At 48.7% G+C, this 19039-nt stretch overlaps 1 protein-coding gene across 1 annotated transcript in view; it reads left to right on the forward strand.

The window, feature by feature from the left end:
• Positions 1-634: 634 nt before the first annotated feature.
• Positions 635-19039, forward strand: part of Stard8 (StAR related lipid transfer domain containing 8) — a 38218-nt gene continuing 19813 nt past the window's right edge. Inside the window, exons 1-2 of the mRNA XM_032890223.1 lie at positions 635-761; positions 18893-18964. The gene's annotated coding sequence lies outside the window, so the exon portion shown is untranslated. The remainder of the gene's footprint in view (positions 762-18892; positions 18965-19039) is intronic.

Consider the following 19039-nt stretch of genomic DNA (forward strand, 5'->3'; position numbering starts at 1 on the left):
TTAGCTTCAGAACTCCGGGAAAACCCTCTCCTGCTATAATTAACTTTGGTGCCCTATGTTCTCCATGTGTTTCTATACGAAAGTAGAGTTTAGACTTGCAGTGGGCAGGTTAGGTACTGGGGAAATTGCAGAATACTGGTGCCTGAATAAGGTGGGAATGGCAACTTCCTGGTCATTTACAGTGTTTCGTCCGTCTACTAATTATGCATCTTGTTGTGGACTTACTATAAATTGTCCTGGACCTGCCATTTAAATCCTCTTGTGCACATGGCATTTAGATTTGAAGCCCGCACGCAGTGCCAGACACGTTCAGAACTCAATAAATACAAGTCTGTGTGGTCACCTCACTCCTTCAAACTCTGCTCTTCCAAAGCTCTGCCTTGGTCCCTGGTCTTTTGCCTCCAGCAGAGTGACCTGAGGGAAAGGCAGGGGCTTAGGGCATTGGAGGAGCTGGCAGAGCCCCGCCCACCCCATTTGGACCAGCTTTTGGGGAGGAGGCGGGGGGGGGGGTGACCAGGACGGGACTGGGCCCTCATTGGTCTAGGGACCTGTAGAGGGCGGAGCTCCTCTACAGTTTACTCGCCAATGTTCCCTCTCTCCCAACCTGCGCGGAGAGCAGTCTGGTTGACAACGGCTAAGCAGCTGCTATAGCTGCAATTCTGGCTGGCACCTTTACCCCTGGCTCCACGCGTGTCTCCCTCGAGCAGCCCTGCCCGCGCTTGCCTCCTATCCCTTTGCCGCTGTGTGGACGCGGCTGCCAAGTAAGAGTTGGGGCGACATCAGGGGGACACCCAGGCAGACTGGGGCCCTGACCTCCAGTATCCCGCTTAGCCACTGTGGCGCTTCAGCCCTTCTGCTCTCCTGGCAGTTCCGCTGGGCTGAGGACGCCAGAGACAGGAAGGAAAGTAGCCCGGGCTGCCTCTGCTTATGGGCGGGGTTCAGAGTTATAGAAACCTAGAGACCCCTGATTGAGCCGGCTGTACACTCCCATCGGAGCCCTGCAAACGGGATGGGCTGGCGGCCTAAGGACCCCTGGGGTGATTGGCGCCGCGGCCTTCCCAGGGACTCAGTGGGCGGCGGGCGGGAGGGGGTGCCCACTCTGCCCTCCTTCTACTTTGGGGGACATTTCCAGGAAGGTTTCAGCCCCATGGACTTTCCCGTCGGCCCCCGCCTCACCGCCTTCCCACCCGAAAGACTGTTGAGAGTGTTCTCAGGGTAGCTGCGCAGAGCAAGTTAATAAATACTTCTGGATAAGTCGCTGGGACTCCAGTTTGCCGTGAAGTACCACATAAGTTTAGATTAGAAAAGCTCAGACGAAAGGCTATTTGACGGAAGTTTGGAGGAGCTCTAACGTGGGTAGTCTCAATGTCTCTTCCAACACTTACTTGCTCAAGTTCAGCACTGAATTACCACTCAGGAAACCGGGGTTCCGCCAGTTCATATGACCTCAGGCGGGTCATGCTTTCGAGAGTGTCAAGTGTTTTCAATGGCACCTCAATTGGCAGCTAGATTTCAGTATTAGAAGGGCCTCAGATTCTTCTGCTCTGACATTGGCCAGTTTGGTGCCTGGGCCAAGTCTCTTAAACCAGTAAGTAAAGAAAGATGGTCTCTGAGACACTTGGGGTGACTGGAGGTAGGCGGTTGGTGGGTCTTATGATGGTTTTGCAGCTAGATTATCTGGAAAACTACTGTGGGGGAGATGGCAAACTGAATGTGAGGAGGAGTGGGACTTTTCTTCAGACACTAGGTTTCTCACTTTGGGGACCCCAGAGATGGCACTTAGACATGACATTCAGGCAAAGAACTGGTGTCCTCGTTTGCCTGAGTCTCACTCAGTGCACCCAGTAATCCTGGGAGAAGAGGGTAATGAATCACCCAGGGCTATTTTCAAACCTTGACTCCTGCTGCAGCACCAGCACCCACGCCCACTCTAAGGGTTGCGGTCCCTGCCTGTGCCGTCACTATCCTTGCTGTCTGGGTTTCCTCTCGCCTTCACCTTCTTGGAATGAAAGGGAGACATTTCTTTCCTGGGGACTGGAGGTGGGCAGCCCAAGGCACAAGTGGTGTCTAGGTGAGTGGCAGAGTGGAAGGGGTGCGGATAAAGCATTTATCCTGAAGTCGTAGCTGCCATTTCACTAAGTATCTGGTCTTGGTCCTTACTTTGGAGTGTTGAGGTCACCCGGACTTGGAATTTCTGCTCCTTGAACCTCTACTCTATACTTAAAGCTGGGAGATGCCACCATGAACAGAGGCTCTCGTTCCGCAGTGCTAAGGGATCTTTGAAGAACACCAAGCCTTTGTGTACGTCTGAGGGTCCCTCTGCCTTTATGAGAGGCTGCCAGGAGATGATATCTAGAGATGTAAAGACAGCACAGTGGCCGTGCACCTTGTGTGGATGCAAAGGAGGAGTCTTGTAAAGATGATGCTCTTAATTCTTTCAAGGCTGGAGCCGAGGAGAAAGAGAAAGGGGGCACCAAGAGACCCAAACTGACCGTCTGTCTTATCTTCATTAATTTTTAGTTAATGTACAAAATAATGATGCCGTTATAATATTTCCATACATGCGTGCCATTGTAGTTGACTTTTAATTGCCCCCCCCATCTCTTGCCCTCCATCTGTATTGAATTAAAAACTCCATTTTGGAGACTACAGATTGGAATGTGAGCACCGGACATCTGGAGCCAGGTATAGGCATAGCAACAGGGACACAAGGGAAGGAGGGGTAATGCCAGGCTGAGACACTACTTTGCCTTTTGTCAGTTAACTCCTGAAGCTCCTGGTTCCAGCCCTGGATAATGCGGGTAACCATGAATGGCAAGTTCTTGGGGAAAAGGATGGAAAAGGGATTCTCAGCTGAAAGAAGGAGTTACTTTATTCTTGAGTTTAAATGAGAACTTTTTCCTTTCCTTTTCTTTTTCTTCTTCTTCTTCTTCTTCTTCTTCTTCTTCTTCTTCTTCTTCTTCTTCTTCTTCTTCTTCTTCTTCTTCTTCTTCTTCCTCCTCCTCCTCCTCCTCCTCCTCCTCCTCCTCCTCCTCCTCCTCCTCCTCCTCCTCCTCCTCCTCCTCCTCCTCCTCCTCCTCCTCCTCCTTTCTTTTGAGTTCTAAATTCAGGGAGGATCAAACCTTATAGCCTTGGGCCACTTGGCTGCTCAGTGTGGGGTTGTTGGAGATTTCAGGGTTTGGAGTAGGAGGCTGGTGTTCATCAATGTCTTAAGATCTTTGAGCATCAGAGGGTGGGGGTTGTTTTCTTTTGCTGTCGGGATATGGGGATGAAACCCCTGGTCCGGTGCATTTTAGGCAATCACTCCAGTAGTGAGTTACAGCCCTAGCTGTTGGACTTTATAGTCCCTCTCACCCTACAACCCCAGATGAGGTGTTTGAGCACCGTGCTGGTCATGCAGTTGGTGACAACAAGGATTTATTAATGTTTTCTAATTTGTGATTCGGGGGCTTGGTGTGTGTGTGTGTGTGTGTGTGTGTGTGTGTGTGTGTGTGCGTGTGTGTGATTATATGTACATGGGTCCTTGTCAGTATGAGTCAGTGTATCAGTGTATTAGTGGCCCCCAGCCTGCGCCACAGTCACAGGTCTGAAATGCTGAGTTTGTGTATTGAGTTTCCTCTGGTGTGGCCCTCCATAGACGGGACTCGCATGCTGAGCACTTGCCATTCCTGTTTACCTCAGTCACAAGCAGGGATTTGAGAATCCACTGTTAAGTGCCTTAGCAGTCCAGGGTGTCACAGAACAAAGAACAAGGGATTGGAGGTCTAAATCCAGTCTCTGTCCTTCTCTCCGCACCTTCACCCCTCGGTTGCTTTCTTCTTTCTAGTTTACCAGATTAGACGAGGGGATCAGTAGCTAAGTGCTTTGTAAGCCATAAACGGCTAGCTAGTTCTCATGAAGGACCCGTGGGTCTGACACCCACCATTGGAAATCCGTCGTCCAGGGGCTTAGTGGCCTGAGACACTCTTCATTGAGGGCTAAAAAAGTATCATAAAGAATTTTAAACATAATTTTAAAGGAGAAGCAACCAGTGTAATTGGGACGCAAGAACCATAGTCTTATCTACAGCTTTTCTTGTCACTTTAAACCAGATCTCAAGCCTGTTATCAAATTGAACTAAAAATAGTTCAGTGTATCTTTCTGAAAGAGAAAGAACTTGCAACAAAATAACCATAGTAGCGTTATCTCTCCAAACCTACTCGCTTAGTGTCCCCCAAACTGTGATTAGTATTCTCATTTCCAGTTGTTTTGCCCTAGAGTTCAGACCGGGGAAATTACTGTGGAGGTGACTGACAAGTGGGGGACATTTGATCTGCCCTGTAGAACACAGGCTAGAGGGGTTATAGAGCCTGAGCTCTTCGTTTTACAGATGCCACATTGCCAGTGCAGATGTTAGCCACCTCTGGGGCTCCTGATTCCGCAGCTGACCTGTGGAAGCTTCTTGTAGAAACTTCAGAAACTCCTTGCCTTCATTCCTGAAGTAGCAAAAGAGATTTCATTCCCACTTGACTCCTGTGCTCAGGGGCCACCCAAGAGTTTGAGGTCAGCAGGCCTGGGAGAATTCCTGGGAGGCTGCTCTCTTTCTCCACACCCCTCCCCAGCTCCTGGACCCTGAGGCCAATTTGAAGCAAAACAGGATGCATCCAGGATGAGCCTCTTTTCCAGCTTGTCATCTAATCACCAAAGCCCAGCTTGGAGCTTCCTCTTTCATTTATGATAAAAACCCTTCACTGTCTCTCTTTTTTCCCTCCTTCCCCATTAAGGGTGTGCTGACTTCCTTCATTTCCGGGCCAGCCCTCCTCCAGCCCCACGTGGGCAGGGTGGCCTGCCTCTGCCTCGCTGACTCCACTGCTAGTTTGTCAGGGAGAGAAAGACCCCAGGAATGTCCTGTCTGGCTATAGCTTCTTGCTCTTGGGCTGTCCTTGGGAGAGGAGTGGCCCCTTTCCAACAACCCTGGGGTCCTGCCACTGCTTGGTTAATGATTGAGCCACATAATAACCACCTTGGAAAGTCACCTCTACAGGATGGCCATTAACTAACTCCCTGTCCACTCCAAGCCTTACAGGGACCCCATCCTAAACCTTTACCTCCTCCCAGGGGGATACACAATCATGAGAACTTCTGGAGCCACTTAAAATGCCGCTCCTCTGTCCTATGTTTGGACAAACAGAAGCAGTTATTCCATTGTTTAAAGTATATACGAATAGATGTCGTTGAGGGTGGCTTTTTTGTTGTTTTGTTTGTTTGTTGTTGTTTTGTGGTGGTGGTGTTTTGGGGTTGTGGGTTTTTTTTTTTGGTTTTGGTTTGTTTGTTTGTTTGGCATTAGAGTAAGAAAGGGGTTGGGGTGTCTCCAGCAGCTTAAAAGATCAAGAACTAAACCTGGCAGTACAAGTTTGTAATCCTAGCTACTCAGGAAGCTGTGGCAGAAGGATCATAAGTTCAAGACCAGTCTTAATGAAGGATAAATAAGAGGGAGAGGGAGAGGGAGAGGGAGAGGGAGAGAGAGAGTTAGAGATTTGTCTCAGCTCCCATACCTACTGAGCATGTGCGAGGCCCAGTGTCCAATCCCAGGTGCTGCTGAGGTGGGGAGCAGGGAGGGGAGCAGGGAGAAGGGGATCTGGGGCCAGTGAGCTGAGAGACTAAGGGCCTCTGGTGTGAAAGAAAAAGAAACTTTCACCAAGAACCCGTATCTAGACAGGTAGTGAGAAAAGTCCAGCTGGAACTCAGACACAATTTAGAAAGTTCTAGGCCACAAGCACTTTTCGATAGTTCTAGAAGGATCAGAGGATTCAACATTTCACAAACTCTGTGTGTCTAACAGAGCCAGGAACTTGGCCTCTGTTTCTGTTTCTGTTTCTGTTTCTGTTTCTGTGTGACTTCAGTAAAATGCTTGTGTACCCGAGGGGTACCTGGGCCTCCATTTCTGCTTCTGTAAATTGGACAGGTTCATGGACCCCAAATTTCCCAGCTCCCTTCCAGCTATGGGAGCCTGCATTTCCACTTAATACCTTTCGCTTACCCACAGGGTGATACAGGCCTGGCTACAAATTCAACCAGATCCAGCCACTAAATCTCCTTAGCCTGTGTCTGGTTGGGCTGTCTGAGTCCTGAATTTTTCTCCAAGGCATGGGCCATATGGTCCCTAGCCCCTCCCCATGTTTGCATCTGCCCTAGGAGGTCTCCCTCTGACCCATTCAGCCCCAAGTTAATGAGTGACTTTTCTCTCTGGGGAATGTGAGCCCAAGGTGTCCCTGGGATCTCAGGACTCTGAGGGAATCAGGGAGGGCTTGGCCTGTTTCTCTTTTTCTCACCCCACCCCATCTCCCCTAGTGGTAAGTATGCAAACAGAGTCCAGGGGAAAAGGGCCTTCAGAGGAGTGAGGCCCACACCTTCTGAAGCTAGGCTCTCTCCCCTGTGCTTGTTACTGTTTACCTGGCCTCAGCATCCTGGAACAATGGAAGTTGCACGATGCTGCTTCCCGTCAATGGGATCACTGCAAGTCCGTGTCCTGTTGAACATAATAGTATCTACTCGAGGCTTCTAAGCCTGAGACCCAGTCTGCCCCTTGCCGTTTCTCCTTGACTTTCTCAAGTCTGAAGACTGAGTACAGGTCCCTGTTTTCTCCAGCCTAAACAGCTCAACTCCTGCAAATATTCCTTCTAGAGTTGAGTCAACCCCTGCCCCCCTCAGCCTAGTCATTGTCCCCTCTATGTGCTATGGTGCGTGGCTCTTTTAACAATGGGGTACAGCCCGGCCCATTCTCCCCAGGTTATTTGTACTCTGAACTTTGTAATCCCTCTCTGATGATGATCCCAACAGTCAGACACGAAGCTCCAGAATCTTGAGCCAAGATAGCTTATACAACCTTATCCAGGTCCGACCAGATCTTAATTGGGGAACCCTTGGAATGCAAGGCCTTTTTGGTATCCTCTTCCTTGACAGATAACAAGACAGTTGAGAGTAGGTATTCAGCTGACCGTAATGTCGCCTGGGTAGGGGGCTCGAACACTGCCTTTTTCTGCCATTTGTTTTCAGCAACTGGAATGGCAGGATGAAAGTGGGTATTTTGGGGACTAAAGAAGACAGAAATGGGTATGAGCTGTGCCTACAGTGTGGACTAAGAGAGTGAATCAGACCAGAGAGAAATACCAACTCAGTCATTCCTTCCTGTGGTAAGCAATGATGAGAGCAACCAGTGCCATTTCTTGAGTTTCCAGGACTCTTTCACTGCCATGTTCCCTCAAAGTAGCCTGGCCAAGTAGCTCCCCTGATTCCTTCTCTGGGATCCTTGGCAGTCCCCAGCTGAGGCTCAGGAGAGGAAGAGAACGGTTCACAATGAAGCAAGATTTGGGACCCAGGTCTCCTGACACTCAGCTCTCCCTGTTTTCCACAAGCCACACCCAGCAGCCAAGGCAGCTGGGGCTGACGAGGCAGCTTCCTCACCACAGAGGAACCTCTGCCTGAGCTGCGACTCTGTTCCTGTAGTAGAAGGAGCAATCTCCAGGGGAGCTGGCCTGGGATTTCCTGTTCTTTATCTGGGCGGACCAAAGACTGGCCTGTCTGGGGTATGGACTTGTATCCTACCATTTTGCTCCAGGCTGAGGTCAAATCAGGCCGGACAGGGCCAGGGACTTTGTAGGAAGGGCTTGGCTCTAAACAACTGGCTCACATAGCCTGTACCCCAGCACAATCTTCTCAAGAGGCTGAGGAGGTAGAACAGTTAATAATACACTTGCCTAGCATTGCAAGAGGTCCTGGGTTCGAGTCCCTGTATCCCATAAACAGGATGTGGTGATGCACACCTGGGATGGAGAGTAGGAGAGCGGAAGGTGAAGGTCTGTCCTCAGCTCCATAGCAAGTATGATGCCAGCGTGGGACATATAGAACCCTGTCAAAAAGAAATAAAGATAAAGGAAGAATGCAGTGTAGAGAAAGCTCCAGAGTCGAGCAAGAGAGTGCTGTGAAGAAGATGTCTCTGCTTTGATAGTCTTGGACAAAGCCTTGGGTGGCTTCACCTCTCTGAGTCGGCATGTGCCAACAATGAGACATGAACCTACTTCTCAGGGTTGCTGAGCATTCATTCTGACTATAGAAATAAAATCCGTGTGTGAGAGGGTCACGACGCATTTACTTGGGGGAGCCTTGTACTTTTGCTATTTTCACTGACCTGGGGTTGTGCAAGGCTCCAGCATACCACCTCCACGCCTTGAGTCTGGACTTCCCTATGACTTCAGATTCTATTCCATCTAGGAAATTTCTCTTGTTGCCCTTATAGGGCTCCTTCCTCTGGCCGTCTTTGGTGACGTTTGTGACACTGCAACAGGCTGTGCTAATGATGTTAGTAACAATCATAGTGACCTACTCTAAATTCTTGACACTTTTTTTTTTTACCATACTTAACCCCTGTGACAATTCCATAAGGCAGTTAGAGCCATTATCTTCCCTGCCTTACGTATAAAGAAGATGAGTAAGGTGAGATTTTTTAAAAAGGTCAGACAATTGAGCAGCAATCCAAAGACCACCCAGGTAGTCTAACTATGCCTCCTCTAAGCTTCATAGCTGACACTCTGGATGCTTGGCCAGGAGGCAAGGGGCACGGGTTTGGGCCTCTCTTTTCCCTCCAAGTGCACATCACATCCAGAAGCAACTAATCTTTCTGGGCAGTCAGTCCCCAGATGGCTTGCCTACTTGCACCCCCTCCCCCAAGGTAAAAGGAGGAAAAACACGAAGTAGTGGGATAAAGACTCCAAAATAGAGCCTCACCAGAGTTGAGAAGGGCCTGAAGGAGGGATTTGGGGGTGGTTCTGGCATCAGCACTGAAAGTAGGGAGCAGGGTGCTGGGTGTCACTGGGGAAGAAGAGACATTTTAATGTGCTGTCTTGACAACGGGTGGCATTATTTAGAAAGTGTGGGTGGGTAGGGGCAGGCAGAAGACTGGGTGGATTAACACTTAGGAGAGCCCTCCAGCACATCTATCCCCGTGCTTGTATTGGGATTCTGTGGGTGGGGGAGTTGTCCAGAACATCTAGCTTCCCCACCCCCTCCACGTTTACCCATTTCAGACTCTTTGGGGGCTGCAAGCTTCCTTCCTTAGACTGTACTAGCTGCCAGCTCCCCTGCTTTGGAGGTTGTTCCCTGTTATCTTGTCGTCAAAGGATAATTTGTCTCAGCCTCTGCCCTTCCTGAGTAGGATTGGCGAGACATCTCTGGCTAAATACACTGGGAGAGCTTGTGCTGTGTTTTCAGACCTTAGTGCCCAGCACGGGGCCTGGTACTACATAGATGCTGATGTGCTATTACTTGAGTTCACTCACAGTTCACAGGGAATGGTTTTGGAGGGGAAATTTAAGAGAGGTTGAAATGGGAACTCACTAACAGGAGGGGTTCTGGCAGTTTGGCAGGTTTCTGGCCACATCCGTACTCCAGAAGAAGATAACTGATCTTTCACAACCTCAGTGTTGTGTTTGTGCAATGGGCATCACTTGCTTTGCACTGGCTTGTTGTGACCACCAGGTGGAACGCAAGATGATCTGGTGCTTTCCCCATGGATGAGAACTACTTCAGGCTAAGTGTTCATCTGTGCTCCTAAGTGCATGCATGCAGGCCTGGTGGGGGTTGCGAGGGTGGGCAGGTTGGGGACAGTGAGATCAGGGAGGGCCAGAAGTTAACCCTGTTTTAAGAGCCCCAAATACCCCTGCACACATCATCCACCATACGCACAGGATAAGTGGGCTGTTATCTCATTTAATCTTTACAAAAACACTTTGGTTCTGAGATTACATCCCCATTTTAGAGATAAGAACACTGAGGCACAGGGAGATTATGAAGCACAAGGAACACATCTCTGCAGTCCTTGGCTGCACAGTAACTCTTCAGGAACCATGACTGTCTGTGGTAGTATACTCTCTGTATTCATTGTAGTTAAGAGTTAAATTTCATATCATACACATTGCTACTAATGAGCAGAGCCCATTAACAAGGAGCAAACCCAGCACTGTCTTCAGGCGGTTAGCCTCACTCTTTCCACCTCACCCCACAGTGCCATTCCTGTAGGCCTTACACAGATGACAGGTCACCAATTGGAATTCTTCTTCCTATGGTCCTACCTTGACCCAAGCACTCATGTCGTCAGTCCTACCCCTAGCCATGTGCACACCACAGCTCTCTTGGTTGCAGGGCTCAGGGGAGAGGTTGTGTCAGCTTGCTGCTTGAAGTGACCACTTCTTGCAGGACTGTTTCCTTTCTGTCAGAGACAGTTTTTTTTTTTTTTTTTTGGATCCCAGGGTGGGGCCAGGCTACTTTAAGGCATTTCCTGCCCAGAGTTTATATTTGGCTTTGGCAAAAGGAAAGGGAAATAGGCAAGGGGAGCAGGACTAAAAGGTGGTGGCGCGGGGTCAAAATAAGTGAACACCGAGGTTTTGTAGGGAGAGGGAAGTGGGAGGTAACAAGTGCTCCTGAACATCTCAGGTGAGCTTTCTTGCCCATACTTAAGCTCAAGTGGAAGAGCTAATAGCTCCCCCAGGGTAGAATGCCTCCTCTGCTCTTTCGCAAAGTTCCTTCTCCATTCTCATACCTGGATGGTTCCGAAGACACTTTGCTTTCTGCCCCAAGGCACGATGTTCTGCCAGGCAGTGTTGCCTGAAGTACAGCATCTGTGAGCTTCAGGTAGGATGCCTGCTCCTGTTTCATACTGTGGAGATAAGAGAAGAGGCTAGAGCCAGATGTGCGTACACTGCTACGTTGGGAAGCAAAGCTTCCTGTCCAGGCTTTGCCAGAACATTCAATATCCCTCATCACAGTGCATTGGGAGCACCAAGACAAATAGGACCCAGCAAAATGGAGTGACCGGCCATTGGGGAAGACAGCTTCACGTGCTGGTGAATGTTGAGAGTCAAGGAGGCTTCTTAGGTTGGAATGCTTGATCTAGTCTGTAGTTTGGGTGTCTGCTTAAAAGTAGGCCAATTTTTGCCCTAGGCTTTGGGCGATATTGGTTTTTTGGGGGCCAGTTAGGTTCCAGAACAGAGGAGTAACCAAGTTATGGCTGGGGTCTTTGGGAGAAGGCTGGTAGGGTAGTCTGTTGACAGGAGAGATTGGAGACTAGAAATATAGAGGGCTGAAGTACTCTAGGCATGAGAACCTAGAACACAGCTGTGTATGGGAAACTTGATCATTTAGTGGGAGAAGTTGTTAGAAGCTGAGATGACTCAATATGTAGGAGGAGAGAGGAGGGCAAGGTGTTGGATGGTTTTTGAGGCAAGAACATCAGCAGAATTCTTCCCTCCCATTCCCTCTTTGAGGACCTAAGACCAAATGCATCTTCCTCCTCCTCTGCTGAACCACCAACTGCCGTTGACAGCTCTGACTCCAGGGGTTGGAGAGTAGCCACTAGAAGATGAGAAACTAGGTTCAGATAGAGGTAGGGACTTCCCTAAGGTTACACACAAGTTAGTAAGGGAGCTAAAGCTGTAAGGCAGTTTGCCTGGCCTTCAGCCCAAAAGTTTGAACTCAAACTGTGGTGGAGAGCAGTTACTACTGGTCTAGCATCTGCCTTAGACTAGTTTGGTTGGCATCTCATTCCTCTAGGCTGGAGACTGGAATGGGTGAAATAGCCCATAGCTTATTAAAACAAATGTCTTTCTTTGTTATTGGTCACCTTGTCAGAGCACCTAGAACTGAGTTGGGGACAGTAGCCCCTAGGGGCAAGAAAGCTAATAGAGCAACTGCAGCAGAGCAGGTGGCAGCTTTGACCTTCACTGTCACAGGGAAGCCCTGGACTGGATAGGAATGTCAGCTGTCTGCTTTGGCCCCGCTGTGTCAATTACTAGCCTTGGAGACCACAGGCCTGGCTGTCTCTGGACCCAGATTCTCAAACAGCCCCAGTGAACCAGGATTTACTTAACCTTGGAGCGCATGCGAGCCTTATTTACAGCCACCACTCCTTTGGAGGGCGTGTTGGAGAGGAGAAACTGTTGAGGTGTCTTTGGGGGTCTTGAATAATTTCTATACATGTAGCATTTCGTATCAGAGCTGCCATCTATCTCTAGCTCACCCATAGAATCAAGGGACCACTCCTGACAGACGTATGTACTCCTTACTTCATCACCAGAACATCTCTCAAAAGTAGATATGACTGCCTTGAGGTATCTGAGGCCTCCTTGACAAGACTGAAGCTGACACTTCAGAAACCCTCTCGCCCCACCCTGCATCTAGGTAGGATGGCCAAAAATGTCTCCAGACATTGTCAGACAGGAAGGGAATTTGTCCCTGGACGGGAATCCATTCGGTAGGGACTCCAAGTTTTACCCTGTGAGCAGGTGCAGACACGAAGTGTCAGAGGAGGGGCACATTACGGGGTCTGCACAAGTCTACTAGCTAGCCAAATCTTCAGTGGCTTGAGGGCTTGCTGCCACCCGCTCCCCTACACTTTCCATGTATGTAGGCTGTTTCTTTTGTGGGTACTTCATTTGTGACAGGAAGACTCTAAAAGTATTGCTCACATGGGCCCAGGAGCTTGGTATCCAGCTGCAGTTCCGGCAGAGACGCAGGCTGGCAACTGAACAGGTGCAGCCGGGCCCATAGTCCTGCCCTACGACCTAGCAAGCAGGAGGCCAGCCAGTGTCGAGTACTGCCAAAGTAGGCTGGCTGAAGTACAGAGGCCCTTGCTGTGGTGCCCCTCCAGTGGGGTTTGGAATGTGGGATGGGAGCTATTTTGGTCTTGTCTCCCTTCCTCCCTGTGCCTCCCCTCCCTCCCCTGCCAGAATTGAGTTAGAGTGGCAATTCAGCTAAGAGCAGCAGTAGCAGAAAGTGGCTATGGATGTGTTTGGCCTCCCAGTAGGCAGGGAATTACCTACTCTCTTCTACTTCATGGTCAAGAAGGGAAGTTCCAGTGGCTCCAGAATACCTGATAGTTGAGTAAAGACCCTTTCTCTCTGTTCTAGAGGTAGGAAAACCAACCTGTCATAGCGTTTCTCCCAGGACTGCTATCACTGTGCATAAACTGGAATGAGGCTAGACCTGTAAAAGTCGCATTCCTGTGCCAGCCTCAAAGGCTAAGGGTAAAGTCCCCATCTGAAAGACAAGGAAGGAGCTGGTCATAAGCAAGGATGGTAGCTTGAGATAGGAAGTCCTTCCAAAGGACATTCTGTCTTGAAAAGGCTTCTTTCCAGGGGTGGGGTGGGGTGAAAATAGGAACTGGACCTTGATCAGCCAAGAATGAACTGAGGATCTTTTAGGCAGAGCTAACTGCAGTGACAGGGTCTGGAGTGGTATGGAGCTCCACTTCCTGTCTCCTTCTCCTAGCCCAACACAAGATCACAGCTTAGCTTCATAGAGCCTACCCTGAGAACTTATCCCATAGATCGCGGTATCCCAGTACCCTTGGGATATTAGCATTTCCTCCTGTTCAGACTAAAAGGGAAAAAGACCAGTGCTGATACCGTACCCTGCTTGTGACGGTCTATGACAAGGGCTATTGGGAAGATGCCTTTCTAAACAGGAGGCTAATCATTAAGATAAAGGAAATCACTGTGTTTGTAGAAAGATTGGAACAGTCAACTAATGATTTAACTGACCTCCGCAAGTACCCAAGACTCCTTCCCCACTCTCCACCATAGGCACTCATATTGGTGTAGGCTGTATTCTCTGGTCTATGTCCTCAAGGCCTGGAGCAAACTTCAGCCAGTGGCTTAGAACAGGCCTGATTCTGGGCTCGGGAGAGCATCTTTCAGGGCTCTCTCTCTCTCTCTCTCTCTCTCTCTCTCTCTCTCTCTCTCTCTCTGTGTGTGTGTGTGTGTGTGTGTGTGTGTGTGTGTGTGTGTGTGTGTGTATGTTTTATTGGCCAGAGCTGTTAAGGCAGTAGTTCTCTATCTTTTTGCTCTTTATAATCACTTGTAGAACTCATAGAAACAAAGAAACAAATGAAAACCAACTCTATCCCAAGAGGATAGCCTGTGCCAGGGCACTGGCTCATTTCAAATCTCCCCATGAGCTAATATGCACCTAGAGTACGCTGAGGAAAAATGGCATACCCAAGTCCAGTAACTAACAAGGGACATCTTCATGTCAGCCCTTGTGACATCTATTCATTCCTTGCTTTGGGCCCGTTGTCTTACCTGGTGCCTAGGCCTAAGATGAACTTTTTTGGTTGAGAAAGAGAAGGATGAATCTGGAGCCTGGGCGACAATTTCACAGATCACTGAGTCCCTATAGGCAGAAGGACCTTAATTTAAGGCACAGAATCATGTGAAGAGGGGTGCTTGTCCCTGGACTAAAGTTCATGCGGCTGATTGAGTGAAGCCTTACTCATCTCCTGCAGCATAGTTGCCCAGTGCCTTATCCCCCTCCTCTCTCTCCATCTCCCTGTAACTAACCCCGGGTCTCCATGTGTCTTAAAGGCCTTTCAAACAGCCTTAAGCAAACTAGCCCCCTGTAATGACAACGTTTGCCATCTTTCAAACCAACGAAGGAATGTGGATGTACAGCTCAACTGCAGAGTGCTTGCCTAGCCTGGAAAATGGGGCTCTATAGTTTATCTTCCGTGCAGAAATAAACAGGGAGAAGAGGAGAAAATAATAAAGAGGATGAGAAGGGGGAGGAGATAGTGGTGGAGGAGAAAGAGGAAGAGGAGGAGGAGGACCGCTGCTAAAGGTTACCCATCTCTATGGTAACCGAGGAACTCAATAGGAGAATCTTTTTTTTCCTTTATTGAAATTAGAATCTTTTCTTCTATATCCTGATTATAGCCCCCCTACTCCTTGCAGTTGTTCCCCACTTCTCTTCTACTCCGGATCCACTAGCTTTCCATCTTTCATTAGAAAAGAACAGGCCTCAAAGATATAACAACCAAAAATGACAAAATAGCATATAATAAGATGAAGCAAAAACTATCGGATCAAAGTTGGACAAACCAAGCCAACAGAGAAGTAAAAGAGCCCCAAGAGCAGGCACGAGAGTCAGAGACCCACTTGTTCACACACTCAGGAGTCCCACAAAAGCACTGGCCTGAAGGCTGGAGTATATCTGCAGGGGACCCAGTGCAGACCTGTGTGGGCCCTGCGCTTGCTGCTTCAGTCTCTGTGGGCTCATCTGTGTCCTGCTCAGTTGATTCAGAGGGCTTCGTTCTAGCAGGAGAGCCTTTAATCCTCAATGTGTAAATGTAGGAACCATAGTTCAGAGAACGAAGTAAGGTACTCAGGGACTCGAGTAGAATTTTTTTCTCAATTTCCTTGTAATCATTAAGCATTATCCTCTTAGACAGATATTGCTGCTTTTTTTCCCCTGAGTGTATAAAATGTTCCCATATTCATAGAATGTGAGCTACAGGAGCCCTGATTTTCACCTTGGTCCCCCCTCTGTAATAAATAAATAAATAAATAAATAAATAAATAAATAAATAAATAAATCTCTATGCTAAGATGTGACTTGTATATATACGGGTTCATATATTGTCATTGACTTCTGAAGCTTGTGACAGCTCTATATACCATTATCCTTTTTCTGACATTCTCTACAGGAGAATTGTGGGTAAAACTGTGAGGCCTAATTCCTGTCTAGAGCTCACTATTACCCTGTGCCCCGTATCAGTTAAGCACTTCCCTCAGGGATATTGAGCTTTAATAAAGATGGAATCCAGTTTGTAGCAGCTAAATGCTGTTTCTGACCTGTCCTGGCTTTGGCCAGTGCACTAACTGCAGAATACAACACTTGAAACTACTGGCAGTCTTGCTCTGGAATCTGCACATCTGGCCACAGAGGTTACGGCCAGGGGCTATAGACATTCCTGTGCCACTCGCCTCAGCCTGCCCAGTGTCACTCTTCCTGCTGGGCACATAAGCCAGTTCGCAGTCTGAGCTGTGCTAGTTCCAGCCTCAGGTGAGTTGACTCTTAAAGTAGGTGGGGGTGGGGTCACTTCTGGCCTAGCCTGACAGGCTGGGGCACGTTAGATGGATGGAACAAAGTGCTTTAGCTCACCCCTTAATCACCAAGACATATGTCCCTGACTGCTCCATCTAAGAAGGAGCCTCAGGGCCTCCAGGTCTTCCTGAAATGCTGGATTGTCAGAAGTCAGTGTCCCTGACATCCTGCTCGGTAATAACCCATTACATTCTCTGGATTCCTGCTATGGAGGGCTGCTGGGGAATTCAGTCCTGAGACCAGCCCCAAACTCCTCAGCTCCTTTCCTTTGTCTTGCAGCCCCTCCAAAGTCTCTGCTGCTTAACCTCTCTTCCCGGGGCCATTTGCCTCCAATTCGGAGATTGATGGGACTCATTGCTCTCAGACCCAGAGGTACCTGTCAGCCAGGCCACCTCCTTTTTTATTCAGGACTTTCAAAACCAGATCTGGGAGGGAGCACGGTTAGTGAGTACTTGGCATAAAGTGCTAATAGTTTTTCTCTTCCCTAGTGCTTCGCTGGGTGCTCCTTTTCGTGGAGGCAATAGAGAGATTATCTAACTTGCCCATTGTCAAAAAGTTGGTGACTGGAGACATCAGGATCTGAGCACAGGCTTGTAATTTTTTTCAGAACTTAGAAATGGTTTCTTGCTTGTCTGGAATCTGAGGGCTGGTAATGTAATGTCTTGGAAAAGAACACCAAACATGGGATTAAATGTTCAAGGTTGGCGCTTCAGTTAAGATACTTAATTCTGGATGACAACAGATAGTTACTAAAAAAGTGTGTGTGTGTGTGTGTGTGTGTGTGTGTGTGTGTGTGTGTGTGTATTATAACTTTAAAAAAATATTGATACAGGACTGGAGAGATGGTGAGATTGCATGTGTGCATGAATGTGCGCGCACACAAACAAACAGATACACTAAAAAAATACATGAAGTACATGAAGTGTCCCTGGCACACAAATGATCAGTGAGCATACCAGCCTCCTTACCTTTGAGAGTTCTCTGTCTCCTCCTCACACTTCTCTGGAAAGTCTGGCCTGCTCTGTTTTTAGATTTTTCTTTTCAGCCTAGTAACAGGTTGCCCACTGGGTGCTCAGATCTTAGAAATGCCATCTGTTGGGGCTATCATGGAAACTGCAGACAAGGGAGTGACTGTGGAAGGCAACTTCAGATGCTCCTTCAGTTGGTGTGGAGTCCTCTCCCCTTTCCTCTTCCATTGACCCTGAACTACTGGCCCGGGGAGGTGAATTATTAGACCTGCATTGCCCCCTGCCAGACAAGCCGAGGTACTGCTAGTAGGGCACTGACCCTAAGAAGCTTCACAGAGGAAGTTGCACTAGGAAGACACCCACAGAGATGTGGGTGCACCCATGGACCGGGATGTCTGCATGCATAATAGGGGCACAATCGATACGATCCTCGTGGCTCATAGTCAGGAGAATATTTAGTTGCGGCTGTATGTAGAGACAGATGCTAGTGTAGGTGCTGAGCCGATGCCTGGACTTGGAGGAAAGTACAGATGCTCACCCCTGCATTCCCCGTTTGCTCCAGAGCTGACCCATACACCCAAACTTGCCGGACGTTCTCCTTTCCTCTCCACAATTCTCACCAGGGTTTGATCCTTGGGGAGCATATTCTCATTTTTGATGCCTTCCCCCTTCTCAAGCTCTTCTCTCTCTTGTGTACTTGCATTTCTGAAAGAGTGTTTTAAGAGTCCTTTTTCTCATCAATCCTGGCTGTCGTGGGTCTCCTCCTAGATTTCCTTGTAACTGAGCACTAAGATTATAGAGCTCTTTCTGTCTTGGAAGAAACCCAGCAGTCTCCCTAGAGTTCTTTGGTCAACAGGGCTGCCACACAGGGAGGAAATGTTGAGGGCAAGACTCCATGGCCAGAGCAGCTCTTTGGAGACCAACAGCCTTCTCCTGCCAAGCCCACAATGCCACAGTGCACGGTTGCAGGACCCTCCTTGGCTGCGCCTGCATGGGGAACAAGTAGCTACTTCCAGATAGTCCCAGAACTCTGCTGCTAGTGTTTTGTGTCTCTGGTGGCCTGTAGAGACCCTTCTGTAGCTTCTGTCTGGTTGTGTGTTGTGTCCAGCTCTGTGCCAGGTACTTCCAGAGCAGAAGAGATAGGCCGGCCCAGCTATTACCCTACAAGACCCCCACAGGCCTGCACTGTGACAGCCTAAAGTTCAGCACTGGAGTGCTCAGTCCATAAGGAGAATTAGAACTGTCCTGGGAAGCTGCATGGGGAAGGTGGACAAGACGTTAATGAGTAGGTAGGGAAGAAAAGAACTGAGGAAGCTGCTGTCCCAAGGGCTGGAAGCCTAGAGAAGTGTCAGACTTAACTAGGACTCCAGTCGTATCACTACCACTTTGCCAATTATGAGACCACAGGCAAGTCTCCTCTCCCATTTTTCTCCCTCTCCTCCCTCTGGCCTTGAACTCACAATCTTCCCACCCCCACCACCTAAGTGCTGGGATTATAGGCATGTTTTGTGCCTGGCTTGAATCATTTTCTTTCTGAGTTTGCTTATATGGCTGTTACCCTGAGGAGAAGAGCCTTCTTTTACAGGTAATTGATTATGTGTTAAATGAGATTTGCCCTTTCAGCAGTTTGGATGACGGTAACTATGCTAATGAGAAAGGAAGTAGTAAGCTTTGTTGGACTTTTCGCATCTCCAAGCTGAACTAGGATGCTCTGCCTGGGGCCTGGAAGATTGACAATCCTAGAAGCCACTGGTGGTATTATGTTTTGGCCTAGGTCATGGGTTGGGAGAGTGGGAGGGATTTGGGACAGGCAAGGGATGAGATTCAGGAAAGCTCTAGTTGATACAGGAAACAGGGAGCAGGAAACAGTTGGCCAGTCACATCGTGTCTTCCTTGCAATTCCTGAATCACCAGAACTAGGCAAGCTTGCCTACTGGGTGTAAGGCAGAACTCAGCCAACAATTTGCTAATCCCATTTCTCTGCCTGTTTCTTTTCCTCTGTTCTCTTTTAGAAGCTGAGGCCAAAAAAGCATGTGAATGGCTCCGGGCCACAGGATTCCCTCAGTATGCTCAGCTTTTTGAAGGTAAAGCCACTCAATTGCTCTCCCTACCCTGTTCCAAAACCTGCTTTCTCCTGCAGCTTTTCATCTGCAAAATGG

Source organism: Rattus rattus, chromosome X, assembly GCF_011064425.1.
Source record: "Rattus rattus isolate New Zealand chromosome X, Rrattus_CSIRO_v1, whole genome shotgun sequence".
In the NCBI taxonomy this organism is placed as follows: Eukaryota; Metazoa; Chordata; class Mammalia; order Rodentia; family Muridae; genus Rattus; species Rattus rattus.